The sequence below is a fragment of the Perca fluviatilis genome, chromosome 12 (assembly GCF_010015445.1).
Source record: "Perca fluviatilis chromosome 12, GENO_Pfluv_1.0, whole genome shotgun sequence".
NCBI classification, from domain to species: Eukaryota; Metazoa; Chordata; class Actinopteri; order Perciformes; family Percidae; genus Perca; species Perca fluviatilis.
The window spans coordinates 13748464-13772959 of record NC_053123.1 but is presented as its reverse complement, the minus strand read 5'-3'; the positions used below and the strand labels follow the sequence as shown (position 1 = coordinate 13772959).

The following is a 24496-nucleotide window of genomic DNA, read 5'->3' as shown; positions in this document are numbered from 1 at the left end:
TGCCCGGCGGCAAGCACAACAAATATATTTTGGAATAGGACAACCTAGCGGCGAGCGCAGCGCATGCCGCGTACAATATGAACGGGCCCTGACCCTCCAGAAACATTTCTAGTCCCCAAAACCAAACCATTGCAATTTTCCATTGGTCCACCAGATGCCCTCAGACTTTCCCAACTTTTCCCCAGCACCTAACTGCCACACCCATTCACACATCTGTCCCCACTTCTCTCATCAGCTCTGCTTGGCCTTCCCAACGCACCTCATCACCTGCATCTCATTCACTCATCAGCCACACAACACATTCTCTCTTTTTCACTCTTCACCTCTTTTTGTGCCTTGTCAGATCCCAGCCACAATGTGGTTTTCAGTTACCTACCTGCTTGTTACCAACCTGCAATTTTGGACTCTCTGCCAGTAAGCTCATTCATGTAATAAATAATTGAGCTGCACCTGCACACGTCTGCCTGTTTTGTCTATGTTTGGGTCCTTCCCCTGCTGCCTGCATTTACAAGTTTGACAAGTAGCAAATGCAGTGGCGGCAGTGCTCAGAGGACAGGAATGGGAGTTTAGCAAGCTAGCTGTCTTTAGTTAGCCTCAAGTTAAAAAAAAAAAGGGCAAAACAATGCATTTTGTCTAAGTTTGTCAACAGAAATACAAAAAGTTAAAATTCAGCCGTTATTGTCAAAGCTGTTCCATACCATTTTCCCCAACAGACAGAAGCTCAAAACGGATGGGGATGCCAGTTAGCTCCATATCATCCTGCTCGCAGCTATTTCCTCTGGTGAAGGAGACTTGATGAAGTAAGCCTACTGGACATAAAGTTAAGCCCAGTGAGATATTTTCCAAGATGAGTGGTGTCCTAGAGGCCCTGTTATCCCCACATGACAAACTGTACAATGACTCTTCACTCTTCTCAAATGTTAATCGGATAAAACCTGGCACCATTGACATACAGACTTCTCCATTTTTTTTCCTGAATCAGAACTGACTTAATTGGACTGTAGGGAAGTAATTTCCATGATGACATACAGTCGTCATCATCAGGTAAGCTATTTTTATTCTTTGTGTTTTAAGTTTATTTTACATATGGGTGCAAGTTCAATGTTACAGACCGAAATCTGCTTGGTGAAATTTACTCAAGTGGTCTGGCCAAAGGCCTACATACAAGAAGTGACGTAGGTTGGGTTGTAAACATTAACTGTTGGAGCTGGCAAATTTTCGATATGACAGGGCCATTAGGCTACTGCGATACTGTAGACGTGGCTGTGCTGCAGCCTGTGTGACAGGCTATGTGGTTAATTAGTCACTGTGATAATTCATCCTTAACTGCGTATGTGTTTTGTGTTGCTTGAGTATCTGTAGGCTACATATGCTTTAAAGTTGATGCTGCTGCTGCGGTTGTGTCTGCCCACTGAGTGTGGTGGTGTGTGTAACCTGTTATCAGGAAGTGCCCATTATACATCCATGGGAGTGCCACATGCCAGGCTTGCCATGCCCTCCATCTGCTGATGTATAGATATGTTCATGTCAGTTTTTTCATGCTGGTGCCTGTAGTTTAACTTAATTAGTTGTTGCTAAAAATACTGCAAGTAAGGGTCTTGGAGGTAGGCCCACTTGAATTTCTCCAAGCCCACCCACAGTATGAATCCTGTCTCCGCTAATGATGACACAATTTGATGTTGAATTTCTATGGAATACGTACTGCTTCTGAACCTCTCACTTACATAATTTGTTGAGCTGTCTCCAAATCATGGATCATCTCTGGATTTCCTCAACTAAAAACAATTTTCTTAAGGATTTTATTTAAATTATGCTTTTTCAATTTTTTTATTTCAGGATTATATTGCTGTGCTTTCCAATTGTTGTCACCTGTAGCTTATGATTACTCCATATATAAATATACAGATATATATTTTGCCATGGGTTACACATTTTTGCATGCCATATTGTTGAGACATTTGTTTATTTGGGTTGACTTTGCAAGTTTCCAGCTTCATATTTATTAGATTTATTACATTATTGTCAAAAAAACAGTCAAGCGTACACTTTCCCCAGATATGTAAGAAAGTGGCCATATTGTGATGTTGAGAGTTGCTAATTAAGTTGTGTGTAAGAACATTGTCTCACTCACTTTAAAGATTGATCAAGGACACAGCAGGCAAACTACAGTAGCATATCCTAGTGTTTGCAAAGTTAATGGCAATTGAGTAAGTATATAAAATTACTTCCACTCATAGAAGACACTATTAACATGTGAACAGAGTGATAAATGAGAGTAATTGCGGGCAACGCTGCATTTTAATTAAGCCGTCTTAAGCGAGCAGGCGTCATTGTTAAAGTCAACTCTGTATTGCAATTATGCGGCTCTATTCATGTGTAACATAATGGCTTGATGACAGTTCTTTGTTGGCTTACAGTGGAAGCATAATTGTGTCCTTTCATACATAAAAATGGTTCTCAATGTTTACTATTAAGTAACACTAATTCAGCAAAAGGGTAAAGGTCATATCTTTATTACTGTATCCTGCCAGTGGATTGGTATTGGACTTGGCATCAGACTAGCGAATTTTTTGATTTTTGATTTTTTTTTTTTAAACATTTCAATTAAGAACATGGTTGTGTACACACACAGGACTGCGTAGAGCATAAAACAAGACAGTCGTACGTTTTAAATCAATTCTTTAAGCTGAAAATACTTACATTATTATGGTCGATCTGGTGGCCATTGTTGCTGGATGCGCAGTGTATTCTGGGTACCCCTTTCTTTCAAGTAAGCTCTCGACTTTGCTTGGTTTTAAGGGGTATCTAGCCCTTCCCTTTAGCCCTACCCCTCGAACAAAATGAGATTTTGGATAGCCCTTACTTTCACGTGAACGCGCAAAACTAACCGGCAATTTCCACTGGATGCGGAACGTCTCTAACGTGACTTCCATTAAAGTCAATCTGTGTATTTCCACAGACTGCGGAACGTCTGCGTCCCTACTCCGTCCCAGTTCTGTCAGTCCGCAGCCCTCCGGAGCAGATACGCAGAGCTTCTATTTTTGACGGACGACGGAGAGCTCCGCAGCAATTCAGCACACGGCAGATAGTGCGGGACAGGAAGTGGAGCACAGAAACAAAATAAATATCCGGTTAATTTTCAAAATAAAATGCACCGTGCTCACGGCGGATCATATTTCCCTGCACTACACCTTGAAAACAGCACAGAGTAGTTTCCCCTCTAGTCCTCTGAATGGAAACAAACTGTTGTTGGTTTTGTGGTTCTATTCTACCTGAATTCGTGAGATCTCGTTGGGTCCTCGTGACTACAGCTGTCAGTCACGGCCGCAGCCGTTCCGCAACAAATCCGGACCTGGTGGGTATTGACGGACGGCGGAGCATGCAGCAGACACGCAGCAGAGCCGGTCCGCAGCCGCTACGCATCCAGTGGAAATCCCCGGTAAGGGGAAGGGGTAAGACTTATTAGATTCATATTAGATTAGATTCAGCCTGAAGGGCCATTCACAGTATCTAGCATACGCAGCGCGCTTGGACCTTACTTTTTTATGTAATGGCTTGGCGGCGCAAAGAACTGGAACGCTTGGCTGCCGCTCTTGCTTCGTCGCCGCGGTCAAAGTTCAACATGGTTCAACTTTGCCCGCGACACGCGCAAGAGCGGCCGCGGTGCGCTGTGACGTGCATTCAGGTATCTGAAAAAAACATTGATTTTGGCCGTCAGCGATCTCCCAGAGTTGTACGACACAAGTTCGAGGTCGTACAGAGACCTCAGACGCAAAACTATGCTGTGGTGCATATTTCCACCATAACAGGCATGCCAGATGTGTAGTTTATTGTATCCTGCTAATTTAAATCATTCAGGTTTGTTTTAGCTATGTGAAAACAACATGGACATGTCTCCACTGAAATGCAATCATGTTAAATTTTTTCTCAGATAGCCTACTTTGGTGCATTTCTTAAATAATAATTTGCATTTGCAAAACAGTGAGTGCATTTCTTAAAACAATTGGTGTAAACTGCACCGCATAATGACTGACCTGCGAAAGCATGTTTTTGATTGAAATCTTTTGTTTACATGTCCAAAGCAAGTATTTATACCAATGATCCAATCAAACTGACAAGTCCTTACGCCATTGTTTATACCAAGATAGTGAAACTGCTTTGTGTTGTTGTCCATATTTAACAGTTCACTCTGTAAGAATAGTGTAATGAACAATGCACATGAAAGGGAGCACTATTCCCTATCTGACACATTATTGTCATCTCTGATCTGAGAAATGTGCCAAAGCAACTGTGTGCGTGAGGCATTAATACTTAAACATATTAAGAGTAGCCTAATCGTTATTCCCACATGTACTTTCTGCAGTCTGACTTCAGTTCACCACCTCAACATCTGCGTCGCCAATTCCTATTTTGTCTTTTGTCTATTCTGGTTTTGAGATCCCTCAGGATAATGTTCATTAAAAAAAATTGTAAATATGTTCTGCACGTTCACCTGGACAATTTTTAAATAAGTTTTTTCAATTATGTTGTAGATAAAATGTGATGTTCTTGCCAGTTGTTTCTTCCATGTAATTATTTTTGTTGATTAAACTTAGTAACCTCCAGGGGCTGGTTTGAGAAAGATGGCACAAAGTTCTCAAGTTCTTCAATATCTTTTAGCCAAACTAATTTACTATGATTTCTGGGTAGGTCAAGGCTCTTCTGCTATAGCCCAAGTACACTTCAGCTTTCTTTAAGACTATCTTGAGAGTTTGATGTAGGCCTATAAATGTACTGATGTAGTGCGGTTTGACATTGCATACATACAAAATAATCCTTGGCCTAATAATATGGATTTGATTGTTATGCACAGTTACACAGGTACATTTTATTTTTCATCAAACTAAGAAAGAAAATATTTGACCAATGTTGTAACAATCCAAGTTGATGGTTTGATATAAATATATTATTTATGCTCATGTAAAAGGAAAGTTTTACTGTGCCATTGAACCATTTTCTCTAGTGCACTATGTAAAGCAACATGCGTTGCACACATTGTTAATACCAATACTGTTAAGAATACATTGCAAAAATACTTAAAACTTACATTGATGGTTTACAGTGACATTTACTTGCATTCAGACAAGGTCTGATCTCATCTATAGATGTGATGATGCTGAGCACTTCATACATTAAATGGATCTTAATGACCATTAAGTCTGAGGGCCCTATTTTAACGATCTGAAACGCAAGTCTCAAACGCCAAACGCAAGTAGCTTTGTGGGCGGATCTCGGGCGCTGTTTCTATTATACCGGCGGGATAAATGACTCTTGCTCCCAACGCAAATCTAAAATGGGTTGGTCTGAAGTAGCTACATTACTCATAGGTGTGGTTTGGGCATAACGTGCAATAAACTAATCGGAGCGTTATCTCCCTTTTAAAAGCAGGTGCGCTTGTTCCATGGCGGATTGCTATTATAATGGCAGATTTGCTAGGCACACGCTCTTAATACATCCATGGGCGCACGCCAGGAGCGGTTCACAGCTGAGGAGACCGACGTTTGCAGTTGATTTTTCTTTTTGACAAAATGTAAATAAAGAAATGTCACAAAAACATACTTTCCTCTCACTGAATCACAAGGTTATGAATGAATGGAGATATTTTTGCAATGTAGTCTAACATTAGACCGGGATTACCTCCGTATAGACGATGCTCTTCTGTCTTTCCTCTCCCGTGCTGCAGCTGGGGCATTTGGGTTGTAGCATTGGCACATGCAGTTTAACATCACATCTCCTTAAGTCCTCTAATATTGCCACACATCAACACATCCATGATTCATGGAAATGTTGTGTAAAACAAGGTAATATTTTTCCTTGTATTTATGGTTTGCAAAAATGGGAACAGCTTGGGCCGTGAGATGAGAGAAGCAAAGTGTATGCGTGGTGTGCACACGCTACATTACGGCCAAGCATGTGCCCTTAAAATAGCATCTGAATAACGCGCCACTGACTTTGGACTAGATTTTTCCTGGTCAGTGGCGGAATTGTTTTCTGAAACTGCAAAATAGCACCAGGGAACGTTTGCGCTGGAACACGCCTCCTCTTTTTGCTGAACCGCCCCCGGGAGCGCAAGTTCATTCCCTAATTTACCGACGTGAATCTGTGGAGGGAAAAGTCCGCTGTGTGTCGGGTGCAAAATAGGAATGATACATGCGTCGATGTACAAAGTCAATTGCGCTGGGTGCAAGATAGGGCCCTGAGAGGGCTCAGTCTGCAAACCAAATGGTGGACATTTGGAAGATTGTTTGATTTTTCAGTGAAAAAAAAAAAAAAAAAATATATATATATATATATACACACACACACACACACACACACACACACACACACACACACACACACACACACACACACACACACAAACCTAAAACTCACTCACAGTTTTTGCTGTTAACATTCATGCACCTAACAGGGAGAAACCATTGATTGATTGATTTTTGGAGACAATGAGGGAAACTATCAGACTGTGGCTTGTTCTGCCAAAATGTTTACTGTGGAAGCAACAGGTAACTGTAGGGAGTTTATTTGGCCTTGGTGAAGATCTCTTTTCTATTGACTGATTTAACTTATTCCGTCCACTTAGCGTGAGAGACAAAGAGCCCAAAGACCTCCACCCCTCAGAGCAATGAGTGCAGACTGTCTATTTGTGGGAGGAACAGTTTTCCTTATCTTTTTCTATGTCTGTCTCAAAATGTTTTTTTTGTCTTGCTTCACTCCATCTTTAAATGCATGCAGTAATATGAGGAAAAGAAAACAAGATGTAGCTGACCGACAAGAATACATAATACATGATCAAAGTGAGGCTGATTACAGCCATTATGTATCCACCATGTGTGAGTGTGTTTATCAGAAACTTAATCTCCTTTTTTAAATGACAATATGACAATCAATGCATGGCCACGGGCAGAAACTAGAGCTCCCACAATGAGTGTACTGTCGTCGTGTTTGCTATGATTGGAGCATATGTAGAGTGCAGCTTGAAAGTGGACATTCTACACTGATTGGTCATATTGGCTTTCTACGTGTTTCATCACCACGTCAAAAGAAGAGCTGATGATTGCTCCCACACAGTTCCCTAACAAACAATTGTGGGATTTTTTGCTGCTAGAGGAAGAAACACATTATGTCTTAATAACATGCAGTGTCATTACCCTTCACAATCTTCCTTCATGATGCAATTTGATTTTTTTTTTGTCAGAACAAAAGGATGTTTGTATTTTCCTTTTATAGTTCACAAATGCAAGCAGCTGCTGAAATATAGCAGATGATAGAGCCCCCTCCTAAACTCGTCTTTGCAGCATTTCTGCTTCGTGTTAGACCAGAAGCATTCAAAATGCTTTCCACAAGACTTCACACCTCATTTAGGCCATTGCATACTCAAACCACAAGAGCCACTAGAGGCTGAAGATGCTCAGTAGATGGTTGTAGAGGAGGGCCAGAGGATTAAAGCCTGGTGGGAGAATGCCAGGTCAATTAAACAGGTTAGGCCAGGATCCTCACCCTTGGCCCATCAGACAGGATCTGAGGAAGGATTAGGGACCTTGAACACCCACACAGGTGTTTTCAGTTAAGATGGGTGATTGGACCTCTGTTTAAACTGATTGACATCTTCTTAAGTCTCCTTATAGCTTTGTTGCACCTGTTGGGGCAGGACAAATAATAGCTTTATCATTCTTATTGGTAGAAAAGATTTGTGACCTAATAAATTCCCATCTATATTCTCCATCTATATGTCATTAATATCATTAGATAATAGAGCTGTCAATCTTTCTCTATAAAACTATTAAAATGTAATTAATTTTTTTATATTTAAATTATATTTGAATATTGAATGCTCAAATTCAGGCTATTATTACTACACTATACTCCGTGACCTAAGATCTCACAATGCCTTGTGTTGCTTATCCTGCTAATTATTGTTTATCAGACATGACAAAAGCATTTCGTTTTAATGTGAAGGTTGGCCAAGGCAAGAAGAGCAAGATTTGCTAACCTCAGCCAACACATTTATAAAAAATAAACATTCAAATAGTTATTTCACCATATGATTAGTATTGATTTGTTTTTTTACTATTTGGATTATATTCGACTCTTGGAATTCATTTCAACAGCCCTATTAGAGACCGCATGTAATTAACATGATTTACTGTATATGCGAATAGCACACAGACTATAAGCTCTGTGTCGCTTTGTGTGACATTACAGAGCCTGATCTCACAGACTGATCTCAGAACTCACCAGGAACTCGCGTCATTTTCCTCATCTGTCTCCGTTCAAGATTTCAAAGGTAATATTGATAAGAATACATTCTAAAAAGCAATAACAAATATTGAACAAGACACAAGATATTTCTTTAAAATCTGCCAGGTGCTGTAGCTGTGACTACACTGTATGTCCTTTACTTGTGTGATTCACTGACACATCCCACTATATAGGAAAATGCATGCAAAATAAAAAAAAATGCTCACATTACAGTCACATGCAATTTAGAGCCCCATTGGCACAAAGCAATTACAAAACAAACATGCCAAAGCCATAGTCCCCAGGCAGCCAAAGAGAGACAAATTACCTCCCTGTCACATAAAATCAGACTCGACATAATTTAATTTATTTCAGTGTATATTAGCATTTCTTATTGTGATTTTTTTCCCCTCTTTTTGCTGTTTCCTTCTTCCTTTTAGCCTCGTCCTGAGGAAAACATCAGTTTGAAAAATTATCAGCCTTCTTTTCTACCCTTTTTTTTTTTTTTAATATTTTATCTGAATTTACCCGAAAGGGTCTGCGATTATATAATAATAATTATATAAATAATTATATTATTATTATTATTATTATTATTATTATTATTATTATTATTATTATTATTATTATTATTATTATTTCCAAACAGCTTGCATGGCCACTCAACAGAACTGAAAGTCTTCAGCCATTCCATCGGCAGATTTGCTGAAACGTGTCACAGTTGACAGTCGATAGCTGTAGCAAACATATTTAGAAGTTAAAACACTGGCCATGTACATCGTAATGATATGCATGTCACCCAATGAAAAAATATGGCTCTTTAATGTGGTTTTATTTAATTTCGGACAAAACGCTACAATATATCCAGTGTAGCTTGTAGGACCAACAATTTGTTGTGGATTTATAATAAAATAATACAACAATAATAAAGGATAAGTGTCAAAGTATTACATATATGCTGTGTATTACACACCTGAATAGTATACCATTAAGAACAAACAGAATCAATTTTGTTAGTGATTATAGTGGACTCTGCCGACATTGAAATGAAAATCACGCTCTGGGGTTGGACCATTGATTTCAAAACCATTTGGGACATAAAATAATGGAGTCTTACTAATCTGCACTCTAATCTCTCTTCCACTTGGCATGGTGATGCATAATGAGAGAATGTGAGCCCATTGCTACAGAATACAATAGCTGCTACTAATGCTCTGCTGTACCAAAAGCTGTAGACAGAGGATGCAGGGTGTGTGTGTGTGAGTGTGCATGCGTTGCTGTTCCCTCACTCACTGTGTGAATATGTACACCGTAATGTGGATGGTGACATTCAGGTTTTTGCCTCATGCTGCTTACAGTACACATTTCTGATCGGCAATATAAAATTATGCAGATTTCTCTATTGTCAACAATCGTGTCTTAACACACGTGTACACACACAAAATACAATTCGACTTTTTTGACTTTTATTTTGTTTTTACATTTCTTGCAATCAATCAATTCTTTTGTGTCGCATGAAATGGTATATGGTACAATTCCAGTGAAATGTTAACCGATGCTCCTTCAACTTGTGCATGATTCATCATAAAGCAGAATGTGGCCATGACCGTCAGATCGGTACACAGAAAATGTCACCCGGTTGAATGGCGTTTTTCATAACAAATTATGTGATGGACTGTGCATATATTCTAAAATTAAACACAAAATGGAAAAACCATTGATTATTCAGATTTTTCTCACAGAAGTCCAGACACCAGCTGCAAACCACCTCAACAGGAAATCCATGTGGTTTAGGTTGCTGTAGCAAAATGTAAAAAGTGGTGGTACAGTGTAAAGCCCTGACTTGAACGTGAAAGTAACTATAGCTAGCTAGCATTCCTAGTATTTTTTAACCTGGATCGAGTTTTCCTATATTATTGTCTAAGTGACTAATGGGATAACAATTCTTGAAATTGGTCCAGCATTTAGCGAGAGTGCTACAGCCAACAGCTGCAAACCAGGCTTTAAAGGTGCCCTGCCATGCAAAACCATTTTTACTTGCATTTTTTGAAATGTGTTAGGTCCATATGTGTTTGTGTTATGTTGTGAATGTGAAAATGAACTGCTACCTCCTTTTGTCAGCTCTAGCCACTGAAAAGAAATAAGCGGAGAAATCAGGCCAATTACAAAAGCTGGTCAGTCTGACATCATCTTGCCTGAGCTCATTACTATTCATTAGCTCGCCCAGTTGGGCTGGGTAAAGGATTCTGACAGCCAGGCTCTCATTGGCTAGCTGTTAGCCAATCAGATTCAAACAGCTTAGCTTGTTGAATATTACTGAACTGGCAGAAATCAAGCGGAGTCTTCCTGTATACTTTCTATACCATGCTAGAATGGCTTGAAACAAGGTAACCTATTTTAATCAACATTTATTTAGATGTTATCATGGTATTCATTTCCTTATTATGCATAATATTATTTCTGTCTTATTACCAGTAAAATACTACAGTATGCTGTAAGACAGAACACTACACTATGGGCCGAGCTGGGCGCATTCAAAGCCGATATCCCACAATGCAATGCGGGCATTCATAACCAAGGCATTTCTTTCCACCAAAATGTTACAGACATTACCACAAAGTAATAAAATACGTGTAACAGGGCACCTTTAATGTGATTGCACAGGGCAACAGCTACCATCAATGTATGTCTACTAAAAGTGCTTGTTTTGCCATGACAGGCTAAGATTATTATAAGTGTCTGATAACATGAAAAAATGGAGGGGTTGCCATTATTCCCACATGCTTCTGTATGTAACCTAATGATGCTAGGTCAACGCAAATAAAAATTGTATAGATAAAACTAAGCTACGCTTTCTGTACTCAAACACAACCAACTTTCCCCCCTGGCACTCTTCTATCAAACTATCACTAATGTTTCCACTGTTGTCTTTCGGCAACAAGTAACCTCTCAGGAGATTTCAGAACGAGACTTCTCCATGCTCCATCTACCAATCCAACCCAGTCTCACAGCAGTTTGTGAAATGTTCACGTAATTTAATCTATTGATTCGTGTACACAGAAACGTTTATCTAATTTTTTTCATGATGGTCAGCACGTTTTTTAAACTAATGTATTTCAATGGGAAGCATCTTTCGTGATCACAGCACGATTCTTTCTGCTAGTTGGGCTGCAGCAGAGAAGCTGTATAGAGCTCTGCAATTATTGATATTTTTAGACCAATAACCGCTATTTTAATCAACATTTATTTAGATGTTATCATGGTATTCATTTCCTTATTATGCATAATATTATTTCTGTCTTTTTACCAGTAAAATACTACAGTATGCTGTAAGACAGAACACTACACTATGGGCCGAGCTGGGCGCATTCAAAGCCGATATCCCCCAATGCAATGCGGGCATTCATATCAAAGAATCGGACAGTGATCAGCAGGTCTTTAACGCCAGTATCTCTTCAATGTACATATTTAATCAGTGGTTTTGTCACCAGCAAACCATAAGATCTTGTAAATAAATGTTGTTTAAAACAGCGGTTATTGGGCTAAAAATACCAATAATAGCAAAGCTGTATACAGCTTCTCCCGACTGGCAGAAAGAATCATGCTATGATCATGAAATATGCTCAATTGTACATAGTTTAAAAACACTGGCACAAAAAACGATAAACGGTCCGTAACATCAATAGTTGTCTTGAGCCTGTCAGTGGCAAAAACAAGCATTTTTAGTGGACGTAATTGACGGTGCATAATTGCCCTGGTTTTCGGCTGGCGGGCTCTCACTTACTGGACCGATTTAAAAACAATTTGTCCCCATTAATCACTTAGACAAAAAAAACATTAGAAAATAGGGTCCAGGTTGAAAAATACTGAAGTTCCACTTCAACTGGAGGATCTGCGGGTTGTTTTTATAACAGCCATGTGGCTCATTTTGCCAACCAAAATTAATAAATTATAACTACTACTACTAGAAATGGTCACTTTGGATTGGATGGAATAGACCCACATTTTTCAGTCACATAATAAGAAATACAGTCTCCTGAAAGTGCTCATATTATGCTTTTTGGCTTTTTCCCTTTCCTTTATTGTGTTATATATCTTATTTGTGCATGTAATAGGTTTACAAAATGAAAAAGACCAAAGTCCACCCCAAAAGGATTACCATCTTCCAGAGAAAACACTGTTCACAAACTGCTCCAAACAGCTCTATTGTAGTCCAGCCTTTACTACCGTGACAAACGTTTGTCACTTTGTAACACGTTATAATTCTCGCCTAGCTGCTAGCATGACACGCCCTCATACTCTGCAACTGACTAGCTAGCAGTACTTACCTAGGTACTGCGCATGTGTGACTCGCAAGAAAGATGGAATAGAAGTGTGATGCCTCCCTCTGTAGCTAAAACAGAGAGCTCAACACACAGGGTGAAAAGAGGAGCTGCAGCAATGTGTAGTACAACAAAAATATAGTGTTTTTTGAAAATGAAACCATCTAAACCTATTCTGATATAACCTCTAAATACAATTATGAACCTGAAAATTAGTATAATGTGACCACTTTAAAAGAAAAACTCTGACCCTGTATATTACAATTAAATGAGCTGCACTGAGCCTATAATAACCTTTTTATAGGAGGATAAGTAGCCACTTTTTTACAATTTTTTTTTTTTGTAAATCGGAATATCAATCTCTAGGACCTAGCTTCTCCCTTTACTGTAACTTCTAAAAACCACATCTCCTCGCTGTTTAATCAGAGCATCATACAAATTTGTATTCCAGTCTGAAATGAAATATGTTTAGTCAGTGACCTTTTTATTGCAGAGTTATTGAGGTTTAAGTCAAATCCAGCATTGTGGTGCCCCTTTTTAAATGTTTGTATTACTTTAATGAAGCATCTCAATAGAACAGATATCCAGAATAATTTTATTCTGGTCCTTGTCCTGCATGTTTTTTTTCATGAATGTGGTCATAAGTGTGTTTATTCCTTCAAATATGAGGCCTAGTCATCATCCTACCTCTATATAGTCTCTCTCCATTCCTCTGCTTTTCTTCTCTACTCTGTTTTGTTCTCAGTTAATCCCCTCCTTTGCACACAAAGTCACGACCAGACAGTCTCCCATCCACTCAACACCACCCAGGGGTGACACTATCTGATATCTCCCTAGCAGATTATGGCCTTAGTTTGCAGCACCATAAACAAGTACCTGATCAAGGCTCTGTGTCACGGATTAGAAACAATATACGGTAGAATTGACACAGGTAAAGCTGCAAAATGTCAAGGAAGCTTGGATCTTTATTTGTTTTCAGCTCATTGGTGTAAGAGTGTGACAGACATTGTCTGGTATTTGAAAGAAAACACCAATAGCCATGTAAGAAAAATGTGTTGGGGTTTCCAAAAAGCTTAAGGGATGTTGTCTGCTGTTAGTGCCAGGCTCACAAGTATGAACCGTACAAGCTTTTTGCCATTAGCCGTCAAACCTGCTGCACTGTTACCTTAAGTAAAACATAGGACAGACACAAGTACATGGTGAACAATTTAATAACAAGTAATGTCTGAGAAGTATAGTGAAGAAACACCTATCAATGAACACTTCTGTGTCCTGGTGAGCTTTTTTTTTTTCTCCTCACTGTTGCCATCATATACTTACTTTTTTTGTCTAACGGTTATATGGTTATGTATAGATATGGAAATTAAGAAGATAAAGAAACAGTTTTTCTTGGCTTTATCTCATCAACATCTCATTTTGGTCCAGGAAAAAGAGCTTTCTGCAAAATTTAACATTTTGAATATAAAATATGGCACTCTTGTGATTGTGGTGTCTGTAAGCAAAACTACGCTACACAATGCGGTCATTGGAGTTATCTTCAAGTTAAGTAGAGAAGTGATTGAGTGAAAAAAATAGAGGCACCTTGCTAAGCAAGAACAAGAAGCTCTTGAAATGTTGGTACAGGTACAAAAACTGAGAATATCTTATTTTGCTAGTGTTGATTATTCTTCTGATCTTAATCATTAAGTTATTTTACAGATAATGTTTAAAAATAACCTGTATAGTTTCCAGAAACCCAATGTGATATAGTATAATTACTTGCTTTGCCACAGAACAAAATCAAAAGATAATTCATTTACATAATATAAAAGAGAGAAAATCAGCAAATCCTCACATTCAAGAAGACAGAACCAGAAATTGTTGATCTTTGTTCAGAACAAATAACCGAAAAGATGAATTGATTAGCAAATGTGCTGATTGCAGAGGTTCAAATTAGTTTTCTGCCAGCTTCTTTCCTTCCACACTTTTTTGTTTACAAACCTTCCACTAAGTGAAAATTATTGGATGGGGGTTGCCCTTTCTCCCTCAAATTAGAACTAGCTAAAGTTGTGCTGTGTCCATCCAGAGGAAAATATGAAAGTAAGAAGGACACTCTGTGCTACTTCCTTTTTTTTTCTCTTCGGAAGGGGGTGTTTCAGGATCTAATTGATGAATAGCAGCCATAATTGGGAGCTGCGTCCTTAAATTGAACTTTAATTTATATGTGCATCAATCATTTTCCCCCTTTTTATAACATAATGGATACTCACAGCTCTGGGTACGGTATGGTTTGTCCTTGTAATGTGTGTGTGTGTGTGTGTGTGTGTGTGTGTGTGTGTGTGTGTGTGTGTGTGTGTGTGTGTGTGTGTGTGTGTGTGTGTGTGTGTGTGTGTGTGTGTGTGTGTGTGTGTGTGAGAAAACAAGGATTTTTCACCGGAAATGGTAAACAAGGGGTGTAGAAATCTTTTCCCCTCTTCCCCATGAAAGCAAGTCTCTTCTTTTTCTCTCTTTCTTTTTTTTTTTTTCTCTCCCCCTTCTGTCTCCATTATGTAGTGAACAGGGCCTCAGCTGTGCTCTTTGCACACCCCACCCAAATATTGAATTTTGTGTCCTTCATACAGACAAACCAAAGCAATGTTAAAGGCGCTATAAGGTGTGTGTGTGTGTGTGTGTGTGTGTGTGTGTGTGTGTGTGTGTGTGTGTGTGTGTGTGTGTGTGTGTGTGTGTGTGTGTGTGTGTGTGTGTGTGTGTGAGAAGTTTATGCAGTCTCATTATTGGGACTCAGCTCCAATTTGTGGTCCTCAAGGTGAATCATTAAATGTCAGGTTTAAGTAGTGTTTTCTGGTTAAGGTAAGGGGAATTGGGGTTTGGTATTGGAGTTAAATATAGTCTTCAGGTAATGACAAACAGGGAACAAAAGTTGTTCCTCTGGCAGGCTGTTTTGAACGGTTTATATTGTAGCACTATCCAGTAGTGCTTTTGGTAACTGTGCCATAACAACTGCATAGACAATCCGTTCTCATTCCGAACTCGTAAAATAAGTACGTTTGGGCAGTGTCCTTCAGCGTCTGATGCGACGAAAAAGGCACCCTTCGGCGTATTTGTGTAACGTACTGGGGAGAGCCACAGTTGGATGAGATTTAGCGAGTGGTATGTAAGGGGAAATTGCTGCGTAAGGAGGTTGGTTGGGGTGGTGGATGGATTGTTTTTCTCCTAAACCCAACCTCCACGATTCCGTTATTGTCGCGCTTCACCCACTCATGGTCCACATGTTGTTGTTTTTTTCAAAATGTATAGCTTTCAACAATCACATTGTCTTCAGAGTTTGAATTGTTTTCAAGTCAAGAATTACATTTTATTTGTAACTTTCTGCAAAATGGACAAGAAGACTATGTCAAAAGTGCTATTGATTCAACCATAACAGCTACAAAGCTTGTGTGTAACTGATCCATCTCCATAACAACTGAACAAACGCCAACCGCTAATGAAGAGTGAAGTGATATTGCTAAAAAGCTACAGGGAAAAAAAAAAGAACTTGTTAGTGGACCTTGAGCTGGGATTATGTCATACTACTATACTATTCTAAACTACTATACTTACTATACTCATAGGTCTTATAGGTCAAACCCTTTAATAATATATCTACATGATTCTATTCATATCTAAAGTAAGAATATTAATGGATATAATAACTAAGTGTGGAGTTTTTTATTTGTATTTTTTTATTTTCAGCATTGTTAACAGTGCTACTAGTTTTTCCAGCAATCAGGATCAGGTGCATCAAAATTGGTTTCATTCCCCTGCCTTGTGCAAAACCCTGAAAGGTGAGCCGCAAAACAACCTACCTGTGCCTTCCTATTCCAATAACATCCTCATCAGTGTTGAAACCAGAGAAGGCACATGCACTTCAAATGAGTTTGCCTATAACTGGCTAATGAGCAACCTAATTTAATTCATTACTGTGCCATACAAGGGTTTGACTAATGAGAGTGACCCTTTGCTGAATACAAAACCTGCATCTGATAAAAGCTGTGAGGATGAGGTGAGTGAGATAGCGCTCTGATCGTGAGACATAAAATCAGGCGTGTTTTTTGACTGTGCTGTATTCTTCAAGTCAGATAATCGGTAGGTGCAGACTATTAAGACTCCTGTAGATGATGACAGAATTGTATCAAATAACATAATCTATTTCTTACCATTATCAAATTACAACACTTCTTTACATCACTCTAATAATAAATAAAATCATAATAAAAAAAAACAAAGACTTAACTCTAATGTTTAATTGCAGAGGATAAACTTGTAAAGGAAAGTAATAAATGAAATGATGTAGGCTAGTAGTTTAATATATAAATAATGAATAAACAAGCAGTGGTTCCCAGATTTCTTTACTTGTTACCCCTAGCAATATCTACTTGCGACCATTGTTGAGCAAGTTACATAAAAATTGTAATTAGTTACTCATGAAATATTACTCATTGCAAAAATAATTTCATTGCTAGTTACTCAAGTTTGAAAGTAATTAGTTACACTACTATTTAGCCTACTTTACTCAGACATCCGTTCTGTCAAAATTGCCTTTAAACATACAATATGTAATTTATTTGCCGCTAGGCATTTCTCAATCCAAACAATGGATATAAACACAGACTTTTGATATCGTGAAGTTGCATGGGATTATGGGAGTTGTAGTTTTCATTGTTAAACACCATTGTCAATTAAAATATATCTGTTCACGGATGAGTTTATCCATTAAAGTTGTATTCATGTTGCGTTTAGTCATGTCATTCTAACGAAATAGCTGCAGTTTCCCCCACATAACTAAGTTTTTCTTGATTCAATTTGTATTGGTAGCTGACCTGTTAGCGAGGAAGCAAGCTAACATTAGCCAGTTACATTAAACCACAATATCACAATATATTTCATATGTCAGTGTCACCTTTTTGGATGATTTTAGCAGGGGGTCTGTTTAACATTACTCAACAACACTGAGAGTCTTAGTTCTTAAGTGTAATAACTTGGTTTCTGGTAAACTGAGTTTTTGGATCAGAGACTTCTAGATAAAGCACCGATAGGAGTCATGAACCCAACTGACGGTCAGGGGGAAATTTGTTAAATAGGAGGTGAGAGTGAAATGGCTGTGTTCAGAATTGTGCCTGAAAATTCAAAGTCCAGAGAAAAAACTGGTTTGAATTCCACTAACATATACCTAAACAGATCACACAGTATACATGTGTTAAATACATTCAAACATGTTCTGGGTCGGTCATGATTTTATCTTGGTTCAGTTCTCCAATAGGAATAATTTCACAATACAAAAAAATAGTGCTGCTGGCCTTAATGACAACCGTTCATAGAAAGACCCCTTAAGGAGAGGAACGTCCTGCCTCCATTTTCCCCCATCTTTTCAGTTCTCTCTCTGTTAGAACAAATATTGAAAGAGCACCCTTTCTATATTGAAATGGACACTATTTTTAACTAATCAAACCTGTGTTAGGTGACAAGGGAATGGGAACACATTCATCCACAGCCTCATGTGCCCTTTTACATTTCTCTAGTCTCTATCTCTCTCTGCAAGCACAGGGCCTGGAAAAAAGTCCATTAAGGCCTATCTTTATGAAGAGGGACAGGACACAATGGCACCCCTCATAGAGGGGAGTAGTGATCAGAGAGGTAGATGAAGAGCCCAGCTCGTCCGCTCATTACCCAGTGGACGAGACAAGGCTTTGGACTTCAGCCTGTGCCGATACAGCAGGACAGGGTAATGAATGGAAAGGCGGTACTGCCGGAGCCATCAACTCACCAATCTCTCATCAGGACTGCTCCCACCGGTGTTTCATTAATATACTCTCCTTCTCCTCCCATGGCTTTGTCTGGAATGTCTGTCCATGCCACAATAGCTATTGTTCACTCTGAAGTAAAGAGTTAGAGTTACTTGAAGGGGAAAATAATGAGTAATTATGTGGTTTTACTGACCTCCACTCAAGATGAGGTTTTCCCAAGTTCTTCTTACTGACAATAAGCCTGTCAATGAGATAAAACTCATTATTAAACATGTTAAGCTCTATGGTTATATACTTACTAGTATAGGTTCTTGTTTGTTTAAGAAATGTATTCAGACTACGCATACAGTTGAAGGGTTTCTGGAAGCATTTTTAAGGGGGCTTTCACAACTATAGTATGGTACGTCGGTTCGATTTGGGGGTGAAGCTGCAACATTGTTGCATTTTTCATTTGGTTTGATTGGCTTTCACAAGCACTTTGTTAAACGCACCAAACACTGTAAACAAATGTCACACGGTCAAAACGGTCGCTGGTCTATTGGACAGAATATACGGGCGAAACTCGCCAACACTTAATAATATTAATTAATAATAGAGCAACACAAAATTGATAACGTCTTGGGTTTTCTGGTTTTGCTTCAGTGTTTCTTATATTTTAGAGGAAAGCAAACAATATGAGCAGCTGACAGACAGCAAGTGAAGGAGGGGGCGGCCCTGATGAGAGAGAGATGATGATGCGTTGTCGTACAGACGACGAGTAATGTATGGTCTATTAGGTTATGGATTTGAAGATTATCATCCCTTATATAAGTCTGTAAATTGTGTGCGAGGTTGAAATTGCAGGCCACTAAATGTACTGTTTTTGGTTTACTTCCTATATTTGGGTTAGATCACGTTCTCCCCTAAAGTGAACTGAACTGCACCAGTTCAAATGAACTTTTACACCACCCCAGACGAACCGGACTATCTGACGCAACCCTCCAGGACTAAACAACTCAGATGTGAAAGCAACCTAAGACTCAAAATAAGAAGTGTAATTTGAATGGATACCATCTTCCAATATGGGTTAAACGTTTACAAATAAAAATATAGTTGCCCAGTTCTAATTAAATACATATTTTTGGTTCAAATTCTTAAAGCAAACGGCATTTATAACCTTGTGCCATTAGAAGTGTACTGTCAACAGTTTAACAAAAGTGTATTTCAGAATTGCCATTAATGAGAAAAAGGTATTTTTGTCTACAGAGGATTTTTATTCTTGCATTAACGCAGTTGGGCACTGGGAAAAGTTGGCAGCGAGGTTGATTTTGATACACCATGTCAAATTTCCTTGGAGTACCAGTGATACGAGCGTCATTAGTTTTTGTAATGTATTTTCCGAGTAAAACAGAATAATTGGATCACTAAAGAGTACTTGTGACTTATTAGCGAGCCGGAGTCTCTAGAGAATATGGAGCTATACAGGTCTGTAGAGGACTGTTTGCACTGTTAGATCAGGTGGTGAAGGACAGACAAACATTAATTGGGTCTCTTAGACCTGATAATTGGAACACACACCGCCAACCCATGATATCTTTCTGCTAGACATTAAGACCCATGAGCTGAACGGTCATGTGCAGATTTATATGATTCAATGGGTTAGCTGGTCTCGCGAAATCCATGTTAAAGATCCCCCTTAGCACAGCCGTATTGGCTCATCCACACATGTCAAGTTTCAAGGGCAACCACATCTCTACACATCAAGCATCCCATCTAGTTTGTCTCCAAAAGCCTGCACTTCACCCATAGCACATCACCCCAGCAGCTTCTAATCAATCACAAAAATACCTTTGGAAAATACCACATTGAGAATTACTCATTGCATTTTTTTTCTTTCTTTTTTTATCAGACCTCACTTCCCCTTACAGCCTGCCCCTGTGTATTGTGAGCCATGAAAGGCCTTCTGATATGAAATGTTGACAGATTGGACATCCTGCCCCCGGCACTGTGCCTAGGAGGAGTGCCACCTCCCTCCCAAGACGCTGTGCCAAGATTGTAAGCCTGCTCAGAGAAAAGAGAAGTTACTTAGTGTAGGGGGATGTTCCCATTAGGGTGATGAATGGCCTAATTAGGGGTGTGTGTGTGTTGTGTGTGTGTGTGTGTGTGTGTGTGTGTGTGTGTGTGTGTGTGTGTGTGTGTGTGTGTGTGTGTGTGTGTGTGTGTGTGTGTGTGTGTGTGTGTGTGTGTGTGTGTGTGTGTGTGTGTGACTTTTTAGTGTTTCTGAAACTGTCAGTTTTCAAATAATGATCCTAAATGACCTGCACAAACAAGACTAACAGTAAAAAGAACCCTATTTTTAAGTAGTTTTTATTAGTGTCGTTGCTCAGGTCCGATTTTTACCGCAAAGTCACAGAATGATTTACGGCAGATGCACTACAGTCACACATTCTGATGGTTCACAGATTTCTTTGTTACATCGAAAAAGCCTGTGTTAGCATATCCAGCCAGATAAAAGGTAGCAGGAGATTTCGTTGTATAGGCCAAATTGTATTTTAATCTGTTATAGTTATGGCTGATACTGGGGCAGGGCCATCACAGAAAATACGGAAATTAAACAAAGAACAACTAAAAGCTAAAAGGGAAAGGGAAAGTTAAAATCTGAGTCGCACTCTGTCGGGCTGTCAACAGATGGAGACAATTACGGGATCATAAATAATTACAAACCCAGCCCCAAATTGGCCCTCAAGTATGTTTTATGTCTGTTTCATTCATAAAATAACTTTACAATGCGTGATGTGGTTGTACGTCAGTAGCCAAAATTAAATTACGTCCCCCTTCCATTTAACGCCCGTTTTTTATTTCTTTTCAGTCCGTGTTTGTGTTGGCCTACTATTTTCTTTTCCCTTGTCCCCCTGTACTTGTTTCATGAAATGGGTTTCATGAAATGCCATATATTAATCTAAGATAATTCTACGTTCGTTGCTACAACAAACTCTTAATGCTTTGGCTTGTGACACAGTGACAGTGATAACGTTACCAGGTTTAGCTCACGATACATCCAACGTAGGCTAACTTACTGTAAGCAACACTTGTAATGCAACGATGCATCTGTAACGTATTCTTTTATAGTAAATTAATGATTGTTTTGTCTGAGCAAAACATTCATCGCAACTATATGACCTCCCGGTAACGCTAACTCAGTACTATACAGTGGGCAATACAGCACCGTAAAGAAAAGACCTTTACGACAGCATGTGTGGCAAAAAACACTACCACTTTTGTCAAAAAGCTAGAATCAACACAAACTGAAAGTTGCATATACCCACTTTAAGTGAATGTGAATATTCAACCCAAAGACAACACTTTAACAGTTTTGTCCTGTTATCATAATGTTATTCAGGTGCTGTGTCATAAAATAAAGCAGGTATGAATGACAGAGGTCTTAACTTTCAGGTTGGCATTTTATTTCACACTTCAGGTCAATACATTGACAAATGGTCAATGTCCAAATGTTTGCTGGTATCAAGCAGATACTGTTGTTGCTCTTAATGTCCAGTTTGTCTTTCTGGCTTCATTTCTGGCATTCAATAATATTGTTGCTTCAGCAGATTATCTTGAATCTACAGCTTGCAATATGCAATTACACATTTGATGTGATTGCTATCAGAGAGTTTTGTTTCTGATATTGTTACAGGTTGTAATTCTAGAAGTAGATTCCTTCAGAGGATTTCCGCAGCTTATTTCCTAAAGGGCTTTCAATTATGTAGAAAATAGAGTCAGTGTTTTTTATGTTGATGTTCCATGACATACATCTTACCCATTATCATTTCACCTTTTGAAATTTGAAGCTTATGATGTTAGCTACCTACCTATCTTAATGTAATGTGTGGGTCCAGCATTTACCCTAAACCCAATGCAAAATTAATTTGTAAATATGCAGCAATAACCCATGGTTAAAGACACCTTTGGTTGGTATTACACTTACAGTATATCTTGTTCTCCCTGTGATCTTGGTTTATATAACTTGATATGACAAATTAATTGCTGTAGTGTACATTGTATGTGTAGAGCATGTTTACAAGCTTATTTTCCGTAGGTTTCAGCAGCATGGGTCTTTATTTTGAAGTTGAAGGTTTTACACACTTGCTAGCTAATGAGATACTGTACATCCACTCATTGTGTATTGAGACGTACCGTGTCACTGTGTTTCCAGTCTTTAAACTAGTGTTACTACATCCAGCACCAGATCTATGTCTTCCAAAAAAAATAAGACTTTAGGTAAGCCAGAAAAATGTTTCCCAAAATGAAAGTGTGTTCCTTCAAGCTCCTAGTACGGTGGGTAAGTGACTGCATTCCAGTCTGATAAAGCAGACATGGCACAATTAAAAATCAAGTATTTAAATTTGACCAAAGATTCTTATATTTTAGAAACACTCAGCAAACTGCTCACCCATGGCCATACATTTTTTGGACAAATACAAATTATATTTATATCAATCCTGTAAAAGATCCCTGTGCAACTGAGTTCATACAAGTGACCATAAAGACACCGACACACAGGCCATCACATTAACCACCATTAACTCAGTCAATGTCCCTTGTACATTGCTGCCTTCCTGTCTCTTGTCCAGACTGAGCTATTCAGCATTTTTTATGATTGATTACACAGTCAGTCAGGGGGAACCACTGGGCCTTTGGGAACCGGCAAACACACAGACACACTCACACTATTCTGCAGCACATGTTTGAAAGCCTCCTTTAACCTTGATCGTGAACGATGAAGAACATGACACCTAATAAGTGTTTTTCATTGTTCACTGTCCCTGTAAATGCATAAATCACCCCAAGCTTGTACAGTCAAGGGTACAGTGGAAAGTACGAAACAATATGTGTGTGAGAGAGCACTGATGTATCGCTACATAAGAGACACAGACTTACTGCTACACTCCAGCTGGTATCAACATACATAACGATCGATGACACAAGATAAAAGCAAATAAACTATCTAATACAAAACCATAAACAAGAAGAATGTTTTCGGTTTGATATTATGCAATATATATTAGCCCAATATGTTTATGGAAATGTCTCTATGATGTTTAACGTTAGACAGCATATCACACACATTATTAGATCTTGGTAGAAGCATGCTGCATGCTTATTGGCTCACTGACGCTGAGATTTACTCCTTAGGTATTGGAATTTGGTATTGAATGACGAGGCATTTTTCGATAGTCGATACTAAGGAGGAAATTCTTTTGGTGCCTAAAAAGTATTGAATTCGGTACCCAGGGCTAGGTGGCATACATGTTTGCGAATGTTCCAGCAGATATGCATATATGTGTGTGTACATGCATCAACTTATCCTTGGGTGAAAATGGCGAAAGTTCAAAAGGTGATAGGGTGCGGAGCCATGGAAGTGAGAGGTGAAGCTCATCTCCGACGCTGGCAGCGTCTCAGCCCTCCGATCCATTGCTGCCATTCTTGGAAGTGAGGGATGGGGAGAAGGGACGCCAGCTGCCGTGAGAGGCGATGCCAGGGCAGACGGGGAATCAGCAGGCGGCATTCTAGGATAGTGCCTGTAAAGTACAAACAGTGTGGCGGGCAAGACTTGGTATCCCTTCCCCCTCCTCCCACTTCAGCCCAGCTCCCTCACCTTCCCAGTCTCACCCACCTCCTCACAGTATGGACTGTTTCATCCCATAGGAGGCTCTACATCTTTTTTTGTCCATCCCCATTTATCTCCTTTATCACTCACAGGAGAGAACGCCATTTCTATTACTGTTTTCATGGCAGTTTTTGTTCCTGTGTGCTTAAAATGCATACACAGCGGTGCCGTTGGGCATGTCCTAACAGTTCGAGCACAGTGGAGAAAATCACCATCAGGGATTAAAATAATAACAGCGAGACAGTGACGGTGAGCCATTTCCTCATTGCATATTCCTTGTGATACTGTACCCTTTGGGTGGGAAATTAGTTCTACACTCTGAAACAATAGTGTTCAGATGACACAAGCCTGAGGAGACAGTTCACATGAGTATACAACACAATGCTCGCACAGACAGCACACGCTCCATGTACACTGTCGTGTTGGCTTGGCTGCACCTTCTGTTACAGACTTTATCAGTTTCCTCGTTCTCTCCGTCTTTCAGT

General features: G+C 39.2%; 1 long non-coding RNA gene across 1 annotated transcript; it reads left to right on the top strand.

The window, feature by feature from the left end:
- Window positions 1-351: 351 nt before the first annotated feature.
- LOC120569288 lies at window positions 352-1037 on the top strand. Its single transcript, XR_005640856.1, has 3 exons — window positions 352-414; window positions 714-800; window positions 983-1037. It is a non-coding gene; the product is annotated as an uncharacterized LOC120569288 (long non-coding RNA).
- Window positions 1038-24496: the final 23459 nt, after the last annotated feature.